We start from the raw sequence: 12,495 nt of genomic DNA on the forward strand, positions 1-12,495 counted from the left end.
GGCTCCCCCAAAAGGCGCAATGATGGGTGGTACTTGTAGTTCAAGCCTGTAAGGTCCCAACAATAGACTTCATGTTAGTACACGTTATAACATTTGTTATCTAAAACAGGACGTGACATTATGATGACTATGCCTACCGCAGAATAGTATGAATAAATAGATAGATAAATACATTCAGCGTCTAACACTTCTTTGTAACTGGTGGAGGTAGAGCACAGCACAATATTAACCCTTATATACTGTTCTGTTCGGGTCCAGTTTGACCGGTTTTGACATTTGACAGCAGTAACATACCCTAAACGTTTTTCTTTTCTAATGAAAGTTGATGACTTTTCCTAAAGTGACCCAAAATATGCAAACATGAAAATATTTGAAAATGTTATACTTTTGTACAGGTGCTGCAACTTTTTGTCCACTGAGGCTGTCTCTGGTCAAACGTGAAAATTGAAAATATATATATATATATATATATTTCTGCACTTTCTATACACAGAAAGAACTAACAAAGATTAAAATCTGGGCATGTTTTGCAATCAACTGATTGCCCAGAACTTGTATGTAGTGAATCCTGACAAACACCATTCAGGCATAACATTTTTTTTTTTTTTTTTTTTTTTTTTTTTCCTAAACAGAAAGCTTGTGTCTGTGTCAGGCTGCATCATGTTGGGGATGGCCGCTGACATCAAAGAGCTATGGGGTGGGAGCGCCTGGTCTGGTCTGGGTGGTTTTTCCAGCAGAACACTGAATTATCACAATATGGTCAATGTTATCTACTTCTCTGTATGCAGCCATTGCAATAACTGAAATTGTTATATTGTTCTCTTCAGAACTACTATACTTCATGAAAAAAAAAAATGCTTTGGTGTTTTAAACTAACCTGTCAACACATACAAGTCACACAGTATCTTAGCTGTTCCTAGGACTGAACTTTTCTGGTCAGAGCATAAACATACTGCATCTGATGTTTAGAGGGGCTTGGTAGCCAATTTTGCAAGGGATGGGATAATTATATCTTCTCCTTGACCAGTCCCTTCTTATGATAGCAGTTGTCATTTGCAGATGTCGGAACACTGGGCTAGTAGTTAAATTATGTTAGATGTTGGGTTTCACATTGTCCTGGTCAGGTCTGACCTGATCCAGATCAGGTCAGACCTGATGGATCTGTCAGGTTGGTCACGCCTACAGGAGCAACACCTTTTTAAAACAACATGTCACTCCTCTGAAAAAGACTGCAGATGACAGTCGAAACGTGTCAGGTATTTAAAATCTTAAGTACCCATTTGTCTTACCAAAAGAATCAAACACCATTATTGTATAATTGTGTCTCTTCTTCCACTTCAAAACTCTGTCATTTATCCTTCGAACAAAATGACACAGCACTTATTTTATGATTTGTGATTGTGGAACAATCAATCAACAAGTCTAAGTATAAGTCTAAGTATGTGCCTTATTTATTATCTTTATTTATGTATTAACTTTAACTTTTATTTTATCTATTTTACTTGTTCAACTGCAGTTCCTGAAAAGAAGTCGGTGGTGTGTTTGCATTATTTGTATTGTAATAGGATATGTTAATGACGAAGTTGGAAGTTGTTGTATGTTGTTTGTCTCTTCTTATGTACTCAATGCTTCTTCTTATCAATAGCTTCAAAAAAGCAAGAGTGCTGTTCTAAGAGGGACATTTTTTGGTGATCCTTGATTACGGATATAGACTGGAAAAGATCATGGTGGTTACCCCACAAATATTGCATTTCTAATAAAGTTAAAGAAATTCAGTTTAAACTTCTACATAATATATACTACCACGAACAGTTCCTTTGCAAAGTTTTCTGATATTGACTCCTGTTGCTCATTTTGTAACCATGGAACTGAAATTGCTTCCCCTATGTTTTTTGAGTGCCCTGTTTACCAAACGTTCTGGGCAGATTTGAATTTGCATCTCCTTCATACCCTTAATGTAACACACTCATTCAATTTGAAAGATATTATCTTTTATTTCGATTTTCCACAAAACAACACCCTAGAATTCGTCACTGTTCTCAAAAAAAAAAAAAAAAGCTTCTTCTTTTTAGGGATGTACCTGGAAAGAAGAGACAAAGCACAAGGCAAGACGCATTTGGACACTGAGGTCGTGTGGTCTTGAGGTCTTGAGTTTTGCTTCCACAAGGCGACAGGAAATATGGACAATTTTCTGCAGCTGTGGGGACATGACCATATCTTATGCCAGGTGACGGAGGGAATGCTACAAATGGAGGACTGTCTAGCTATCTGAGAATGAACCATTTTTATTTTTAATTTTTGTAAATAAAGTCCTTTTAAAATCAAGTCACTTCTTCTTCTTCTTCTTCTTCTTCTTCTTCTTCTTCTTCTTTCTTTTTCAACTTTGATGCCAGCTACTGGTCGTATCGCTGCCCTCCGCAGGATCTAGTTTGGTTTATATCTATATATAAATATCTCTATAAACACACACTGTATTTTTTTTCATTGTATTAAACTCTAGCGATGATCCGTCCTTTTGTCTCATTTCCGTATAGAGGTCTAGTTGCAAAATTCTAAACAACATGATATATTAATAGGTGACCCGTGTCTGCCAACATATTTTCTCTCAATCCAAGAAAATATATTTTTTCTTTTCTAAAAAGGCAATATTCTGGGCACCACATCCGGAGCCCCGTATATAAAGCGTGTCCAGACTCCCGTTCCTTCTCTCGGTGACGGTACTCGATGCGATGGCAAGTCAATATGATGTCTGGCTATTTATTGAATTGAATAAGTCGAAAAAAATGGATAGTAGAAATAATAAAAGCTAGTCTTGTGGTTAAATGTAATTCAGCACAATGCTGTTGTGCCGTGGCAAAAATGGGAAACTAGGGCGTTTTCATCCCCTGCTCTACACGTGGCATGGCGACGAGAGCGCTAATGGAGGCACAAGAACCGGACTTTTCTCAATAGACCGTTAAGTCTCCTCCGAGCGTAGTGAGCTCAAGGTAAGGCTTCCAACATACTTGTGAAGATCTATTTTAGTAACTCGAAAAGTAATACACAATGTCAGTATAAAATGGCACTAAATATTGGCTGCAATATTTCAAAACATGCAGAACATGCAAACTGTTATACCACCGCTAATTGAATCTACAAACAAGTGAACAGCTCTACTTGTGCAGAGTTGCATTTTGGGGTTTAAATGAATACTGTATTTTTTCTAAATAAAAAAAAATGTCTACACTTACTGTTTTAGGATCACACATGGAGGGATGCAGAACGAGTGAGTGGAGTTACCTGCAGCCATAACCTGATGGTAAGCATTGAGATGGAGTCATTAGGTGATGCTGTAAAGGGAAAAAAAAGCTATGATGACACACAAGACTAGAGTCTCTGACTATACAATGAAGCTCTTTCACAGTGCACTGAACTTGTATATTATTGCTTTTCAGTCCAGACTGCAACAATCAGAGCGTGTGCTAATACTGTGTTCTGTGTACTCAGATGTTTTAAAATGTGGGTGACTAAGAGGAGATGGCTTGGATGGGTAAGACTGGATATTCTGACTTTTTTTTATTTTTTTTTAATTCTTGTGGAATGATGAATTCATAGACTAGAGTCTCTGATAAAAGCATGAAGTTGTTTTCACAGTGCACTGACCACAAAACCACACCAGTGAATGCCACTATTTAATGCTTTAGACCTGAAATCACTGCTGGGCAATTTTCATGATGTCCTTTGATGTTTTTACCGGTTTCCAATATCAAATCTGTTTTGCGTAATTTTGACAGCGAGGATGGACTTGATGATTCCTGTCAAGTTTAGATTTGAATAACATGAATAAAATTTGAGTCATGTAGGTGGTAGTTTGTTAATGTTGCTGCTTCCACCTCAGTAAACGGTGGTGAAGTTACAAATTACCGAGTCTCCAGAGATTTTCTTTTACCGCCTTTCTCAGCTTGAAGTTCAGAGGCTGACGACCATAATATCAAAATGCATTGGTGTGGTTTCTGAATTTATATACATTTTTATATACATATTGCATGTTGTGGTAGTAATGGGAAAACTGTTTCATCCACAGACTGGAGGCCTTTGCTGTGTCTCTTCCAGATCTGTAAGTACCATTTGTGAAACTGGAAAAACACTACTACTTTTTTTGCCGGCTGAGAAATTGATTATTCCAGTCAGTAAAGGCGGCACTGAGATTGGCAATAACAATTTAAAATCTCTGTGCAGAGTTTCATACATCTGACCAGGAAATCATGTGCACAAAGAGTGCAAGCAATGTGCAATCCCAGGCCCTTTAATGCAGTGAGTTGTTGTGAATGCAGGGTCCTTTCTCATGGCAAGCTGTAGCATTCTCCGAGTCTGGTCAATGATGATGCAATTATCGGTTCGACTGATATTAACTGATGTTTACTCGCAGCGCACTGAGACACTTGGACTGTTGCAGCTTCTCTTGAATTTAGATTTCGCACAACACTGTCAATGAAATCACTACTTGGGTATGAGAGTGGCAGCCCAATGTGGATGACACTGGGCATTTAATGCAGGTTGAATTTTGTGATGTCAAACTTCTTAGAATGAAGTGTTTCGTACAGTGCCATTTAAAATTTAGACTAGGGCTGTCAAAGTAGGTAACTAATCGATATGCCTTTGACTACCTCCAGTTTTGGGCATTGGGAAGTGATGAGTAGTGCTGTGCTTCTCTAAGCAGAAATGGCATACTTGGCTCTAAAGCCCTGTGATATGACTTCTGACAAAAACAAGGTCACCTACATTCACTGTTGACTGGAACCAAGTCCCACATTCTAACCTATTGTAAGATTGTGAAATACCACAGAGTTGACACTAAAATTTAATGTCTTTCACAGGTGCAGAGCTTCCAAGCGGCTACTCGCAGCTTCGAAGATGGTTCATCCAAGTAACTGATGTGTTCTCATACTTTTTGAGTTGACCTCTTAAAACAGACCTTTCAAGATGTGAATATTGAGCTTTTGAAATACTCCCTGTTCTGGACAATGTGTACAATCAAATGTTCTGAAGCACTGTGTAAATGGGAGTGTATTAAAACAAATGTTAATAAAAGATTGTCTACTAAACCTTTGTGTTTTTCTAATGGTGCTTTAAATATAAATGCAAAGCTAAATGCTATATTGGGACAGGTTGACTCTCAGTGGTATTAATGATTGCACACCTGACAACTGTAGTTTCTAGTTATCTGTACACGACATGCTCTTAGGTGAATAGATTCACTCTGAACTAGATATGACTAATCTTGTAACTGCTCCCCTGCACATTCTACCGTTATGACGGATGGAGCCAGTACAGTTGCATAAGCCGACCGGTTTGATTACACGCATTCATAGCGGTGTTAACAAAAGCCAGCCCATATCTGGACAGCGTGAGACCACACCCACGTCATACATTTATTCCGTATTGTACAACTTGGTACAAGTTGCCGAAATGGCTTATGTTCCAACCGCATATCCAAGCTGTGACTAAAAGTTTTGAGGAGTCTCGCTGGTAAACGTGTTTTATTGTGAAGGTTGAAAGCCGGTAGTCCTTTGTTCTCGTAATTGGTGAGCTATTCGGTTCGGAGACTATTTTTGGCAGACTAGGAGCACCGTCAATGGTACATGTCGACTGTTAGCTTTAGCTGGAAGAAGTCTTCTTACTGTAAAGGCTGAGGAGGACGTAAACATGCAGCATGTAGAAGTTAAGTAACTTTGTGTGACGAGTTATTTGAGCCTAACAGCTAGCTATGCTCTGGGAGACAAACGAGCTAACGTTGCCGAAGGTGAGCACTTTGTTTTGTCATCAGATCAGCTACCTTGCTTTGGGTTTTATAATATTTTAGAGGCATGATAATTTCGAATCGAAGACGATCAGGCGACGTTTGTCAGTATACCCCAAATCAGCTGGCGTTAATTGTTGGACAGTAGTAGAAAAACGTACACGTTAGCTGACAATTATCCAGACCTCTGTCACAGTAGCTAACTCGCACTGACGTTAAGGTGAGATTGGGAGGGCTATGTGATGCTTAACACTAATACTAGTGTCTCTTCTTTTATTTACAGGTATGAGGAGTGGATTTTCGTCGAACAGTGACCCTAAGATCGCCTATACTGAGCGGAAGCCTTGTCAACTCAACCCGTTTCCCGTACGGCCGATGCTAATGCTCTTGAGTTTATGAGAGTGAAAAGTTGAGCCTTTAGAGGCAGCACAGACAGCCACGAAAGCTGCCAGGTTCGACCAAAAGTATGTAGACGAGAAGTCTGACCTGTAGCAAATGTTATAATTTCATCAAGGACACTGTTAGTAATTTAAGTGGTTGTGTGTGTTGAACTGCTCTAACACACCCGAAGGTGTGTCTGTGGCATGGGGGGATGTCATTCTTTTCGGGCCTGAGTCCTTGTGAACAAGTATTTCGGCTCCTCAACTGAACTAACAGTAAATGCATGCATTTCTCTTAAGTTCAAAACGCTGCTCAGAAACTTAAGCAAAGAGGAGCTGAGCCCTGAGTGTCTGCAAATTTTGATTGACCTCCAACAAGCCTCTGTCAGAGAGCATGGCCGCTGTGGTAGGCAGAGCATGGGGTTGGATACGGTCCTGGAGCAGCAATGCCACGTCTGAGAGTAAAACTTTGAAAGCTGAGGCGAAGAACTACCACAGTAGCAGTGGCTCTGCTCCCAGGGGCTGGCCCTATTGGATCTGGGGCGGGTGGAGATCTCAAAGGGACCAAAGTTGTCCAGCAGAAGAGTACTGGGAAGCGCAGGAGAAGATTCAACCTGTGGCAATTGAAGATATCAGAGCTGGGAAAAAAGAGACAGAGGCAGATTTGCACGTGTCTAGCTGGTGGAATAAATACCTCCCAACATCTTACCTTTGGCCAAGAAAAACGGAGTTAAGTGGATTAAGACAGAAGAAACATGAGAGTCGGAGTGGAGATACATGTGACGTTGATGCCGATTTTTCCGACTATGGAACGCCTCCTCCATCTCCTACACCTTCTTCCTCACAGCTCACGTCTCCTTTTCGACTCTTTGCGCAAAGCTGGAAGGTGGAAATCCTACCAGAGCACTATGAGATCTGTTTCAACTTTCTTCGCCACTTGTTTGACCTGTTTGTTGTTGGATTCCTGTGGACTGTGTCCCCTCCTGCCAAACTGGTCCTGGAGGTGTTGGGGGTCCAGGGACCATTAAGGCTGTGGCTTCATGGCATGGCAATGTTTTTTGTCTCCACAGTTGGAATGGCAGGGCTGCTTTGGTTGGTCCAGGAGTACCTTCCTCAGTTTGCTTTGATTTATGGCATCATACAGGCCATAGTCATCTCTGTTAGTGTACGACAGAGCATAATCCTTGGTGTGGAGGATGAAAAAGAAGAAAATGGCAAAGAGGGAAAGGAGACTGATGAAATGAGGGGAAGTACAGAACATGGAGAAAAGCTTGTCTGTTAAAGACAAAAGGAAAGACAAAACTTGAGGTGAGTCCCTTCATTCATCTGTTATGTTATATGCATGAACTGAAATTTGATCTTCAAAATCACACACAGCAAGGCCACATTGAGTCAGTTGTGTGTTGTTACCATAGGAAATTAAGTGTGACATTATCTAAGTGGTGTGAAACCAACTGGATCCAATGATAGAATTAATGTGGAGACACATTTTATTTTATTTTTTTAAGGCATCTGATTGCCCACTGCTTTAGTTTTAATATGGGTTCGGAGAGAAGAATGCATCACAGATCGTGTCCTGCTCATCACCCTTTGTTTTCATGTTTAGGCTTTATTTTTTCAGATGCATTTACTTTTGATAATTTACGTAGTAGAGAATGAAATTCAACACAGAACTGCACTGACTCGGATGAACTTATCCTCAGCAGCAGAGGTGACTCTTGGTCTTGGTCCTCATGTGAGCCAGTTTCAACGTAGCGCATGATGGTTTTTATGACTGCACTGAGGACACATTCAAAGTTTTTGCAATTTTAACTCTTCAAGTTATGATGGACTGTTGTTTCTCTTACTAATTGGTTCTTGTATTAATAAGAATTCTAACAGTTGTCAGATAGGGCTATTAGCTGTGTACCAACACAGCTGATGGTCCCAACCCCATTAAAAAGGCAAGAAATTCCACAAATGAACCCTGATAAGACACACCTGTGAAGTGAAAACCATTTCCGGTGACTACATCATGAAGCTCATTGAGAGATGACCAAGGGTTCGCAGCACTGTCCACAAAGCAAAAGGTGGCTACTTAGAGGAATCTAAAATATTAAACATATTTAGAGTTAACAATTTAATTTCTTTGGTACATAATTACATACATTTTGCTTCATATATTTGACGTCTTCAGTATGTACCTACAATATAGAAAGTAGTAAAAATCAAGAAAAACCATTGAATGAGATGGTGTGTCCAAAGTTTTGTAAATGTCTTCAGCTGTAATCTAACAGGGACAGAACTTTGGTAGCAAAGTTATCGTTCAACCCAATGATAATGATATTGGTATTTGAATGGGTGTCTTGGTTAAGTTCAGTTTCAATTCAATTTTATTTACAGAGTGTCAGTAACGATACAAAACCCAGCCTGAAGGCGACGGTGGGGGGTTCATACTGACTGGAAGTATTTATTTACCAGTTTTACATTTCAGAATCTTAGCAATGTGTCAAAATGTTTCAACATGAATTCCTGTCAAAACAGCCTAAGGTATAAGATAAGATATGAATTCAGTTTTTGGAATCTTGTGTTCAGTAATTTCACCTACAACACATGGAGATTATAGCCCTCATTGGCCAGCAGGCCATCATATGCACACATGCACTGTGTTCTCAAGATCAGCTGTTCATTTTGAATTTCTTTTCCACAGATGGTGAAATGTTTTCAATGACTTAAGGATTCTACAACATCACTCCAGCTGTATCAGGCCTCCTACTTCAGTGTGACATCCCAGTGGGAATTTACAGACAGGATGTTTGACTTCAGATTTGTATTGCACATTCGTTCATATTCATAGACCCTATGTCACTTTATGTTCAACACTAAAGATCTGTATTTTGCAGTCTGTGCACCACCACAGTGTGTTGTGATGTGTACAAAGTTCACTGTGAATGAGTAAAACGTTAACTAAATGTTCAAGAAAAGGTTGTTGAGTCAGAAAAGTAGTTAAGGGAGTTCTGCATTTTATCCTGTTAAGAGTTAATTTAAAACATTGTATCAGGGGGTTGCCTTCTGTATATATTTGTTATATATGCTCAAATGTTATCTTAATACTACAAATACACAACCTGAATCAACAGTGCACACTGATACCAGCCAAAACATGAGAAAAACAAAAATTTGATTGTTAAAAGGAAGTATACACAGGCTTAATCTAAGCATTGAGCAAAACAAACAAAGCTCAAATCTGCACAAATATTCCAATTCTCCTGGAAGCCAAGTCAAACGCTAATGAAACACTCAATGATGGTCTTGGCATGCAGCAAACATAGAAGCTGCTCCCACATAGTCTGGTTTCAGACTACCTCCAAGTCTTTTCTCTGTCCAGACTATCTGGGGTCCCTGTCTGAATAAGTGCAATTTCTAATGTTGAATAAATGAGTAAATTATTACATTCTATCCAGGGATGCAGTTTCAGCTAAAGCGAATTCACAGAAACATCTTCACAATATTCACACTAATTCACACTATTGACCCCCAGATATTTTGGCACACTGTAAAGGGAAAAGACAGCTCTGTTGTCACAATATCATCAGTGTTACACTGAATACAAAATCCTCCTTTTAGATCCTGTCATCATTCTGCTTCATTACCCATCTAAGGGCAAAAACTTGTCTTGCTGCAGAATATATTTTCTTACCACTGAAGATCAGTGATTATGACCAGTTAGTCATAATGTTATGACTGATTGTTTTCTGAGAAATTTGATTAAGCAACAGGAAAGTGGCAATCACTATTTCTGACTTTAAGTGTCAGTATGTCTTACACTACATACTGTATTCAATACATAACATGATATAGACATATTAGAGGAAGTCGCAACACTCAGGCAAGATGGTTGCTGCTTGTTGCCATTTTACACTACCAGTCCAAAGTGTGGACACAAGGGAAAGTGTCCAATCTATAACCTCCTTCAGGACGTGCTAGTGTCATGTCTGCTGGAGGCATATGTTCACAGATTTGAAGCATTGACATATACCAGCAGTACACACACATCCATGCATTCTTTGTATACTCTTGTATATTCCATTTTGTATTCTGCCTTGTCATTTTCTGTGCTATGAAGCTGGTTTGAAATGTAGGACACACTCCCCTCTTCTCCACAGAACTGTTTTTACAGATTTTTACTTCCGTGTGATGACACAAATTTAAGGGCACAAAAATTTAAACCTTTTGTATGATTTTGTGCACAATGGTTTTCCCACTCAACATTACTCCTGTCGTATAATTTAAGTTGCATTAAGCATGTGCCTCTGATCCATTTTTTAAGAAGATATGATTACCTGTATCACGGCTTGTAAGACGTGGGAGCCTGTGCCTGACAATATTGGAATTAAAATTACTGAAATGTCATTGTCTTCTTTGTGTTCATAATTCATATAAAATAAACGTAAGGATTAATTTTCATAAAGATGTGTAATGAACCCACATTTAAGTGAGAATTATCATTACACTACTTCACCTTAGTAATGCCATGGAATGGAATGTGATAAGCTGAGTGACCATTGTACAAGTAATCGGTTGTGAATTTTGTTGCATTTTACAGTTAAATAGCTTGTTTGCACATCTTCTGTATTTCACATAAATTTGGTTGAGTATATTTGGAAATTATATTGTTATTGAAAAATAAATGTAAAGTGTTCTTTTTCATAGTCAATTTAGTATAAGTTTCTTTTAATAAAAAAAAAAAATCCTGCAAAATTTGAGTTTTACCTTCAAGTGTAGTTTGTCAGCATGTTTCTCCCCAAACAATGCCAGTTTGACCTTTTATTATAATGCTCGTGTTAAGTATGTTACTGCTGATAGATTTCATTTAAATTTCAGCCGAATGGCTCTTCACACATGAATCAGATTTTTTTTTTTTTTATTTGTGCACAGAAATGAAATTCTTTTTGTACAGTGTTTCATTTTAATACTTGTGATTCCATAATAATATACAGCAGGTAAAATAAGTATTGAACACATCACAATTTTTCATAAACATATTTTTCTAAAGGTGCTATTGACATGAAAGTTTCACCAGGTGTTGGTAACAACCCAAGTAATCTATACATAGAAAGAAACCAAAACAAATAAGTTCAGGAATTAAGTTATGTGTAATAATGTGAAATGACACAGGGAAAAAGTATTGAACACACTTACTGATATTTAATACTTTATACAAAAGCCTTTGTTGGTAATGAAGCTTCAAGACGCCTCCTGTATGGAGAAACTAGTCACATGCTGCTCAGGTGTGATTTTGGCCTATTCCTCCACACAAACAGTCTTTAAATCTTGAAGGTTCTGTGGGCCTCTTCTATGAACTCTGGGTTTTAGTTCTTTCCATAGATCATGTCAGGTGATTGGCTGGGCCATTCTAGCAGCTTTATTTTCTTTCTCTGAAGCCAGTTGAGAGTTTCCTCTGCTGTGTTTGGGATCATTGTCTTGCTGAAATGTCCACCCTCGTTTCATCTTCATCATTCTGGTAGATGGCAGCAGCTTTTTCTCAAGAATGTCTCGGTACATTTTTCCATTCATCCTCCCTTCAGTTATATGAATGCATGCAGACAGGTTATGGCTGTTGAGTGCATTGCTTATTGTTTTCTTTGAAACAATTGTACCTGCTGATTCCAGATCTGAAGCTCTCCACAAGTGGTCCTTGGCTCTTGGACAACTCTTCTGATAATTCTTTTCACTCCTCTATCAGAAATCTTGGTGGTCTCTATGGTCGAATGATGTTCTTTCCACTTCTGGATTATGGCTCCAACAGTGCTCACTGGAACGTTCAGAGGTTTAGAAATCCTTCTCTAACCAATACCATCAGAATGTTTTGCAACAATAAGGTTGTGAAGGTCTTGAGAGAGTTCTTTGCTTTTACTCATCATGAGATGTTCCTTATGTGACACCTTGGTAATGACACACCTTTTTATAGGCCATTAGTTTGGACTGAACCAGCTGATATTCATTTGCATTGACAAGGGGCAGGATGGATTTCACCTGGTGTCTTGGCTTTCCATGCCTTTTCCCACCTCCCTTTGTGCATGTGTTCAATACTTTTTTCTTCTGTTATTTCACATTATTACACATAACTTAATTTCTGAACGTATTTTTTTTGGTTTCTTTCTATGTATAGATTACTTGGGTTGTTACCAACACCTGGTAAATGTTTCATGTCAATAGTACCTTTAGAAATGTTTATTATGAAAAATGTCAATGAGTTCAATATGTATTTTACCCACTGTATACCTTGGGCTTAACAATCTCCATAGCAGCTTGTCTACAGCGTTTTATTTATTGACTTCTTATATAGATTTCTAT

General features: G+C 38.6%; 1 long non-coding RNA gene and 1 other non-coding gene across 3 annotated transcripts; both read left to right on the forward strand.

Moving 5' to 3' along the window:
- Positions 1–2,694: 2,694 nt before the first annotated feature.
- LOC125019874 lies at positions 2,695–6,546 on the forward strand. Of its 2 annotated transcripts, none has more exons than XR_007114135.1 (6): positions 2,695–2,987; positions 3,239–3,298; positions 3,487–3,529; positions 4,064–4,096; positions 4,857–5,782; positions 6,063–6,546. It is a non-coding gene; the product is annotated as an uncharacterized LOC125019874 (long non-coding RNA). The 2 variants fall into 2 exon arrangements; XR_007114136.1 differs by having other exon boundaries at positions 4,857–5,508.
- On the forward strand, positions 3,576–3,644 carry LOC125020644. The gene has a single exon (XR_007114244.1). It is a non-coding gene; the product is annotated as a small nucleolar RNA SNORD52 (small nucleolar RNA).
- Positions 6,547–12,495: the final 5,949 nt, after the last annotated feature.

Source organism: Mugil cephalus, chromosome 14 (assembly GCF_022458985.1).
Source record: "Mugil cephalus isolate CIBA_MC_2020 chromosome 14, CIBA_Mcephalus_1.1, whole genome shotgun sequence".
Lineage (NCBI taxonomy): Eukaryota > Metazoa > Chordata > Actinopteri > Mugiliformes > Mugilidae > Mugil > Mugil cephalus.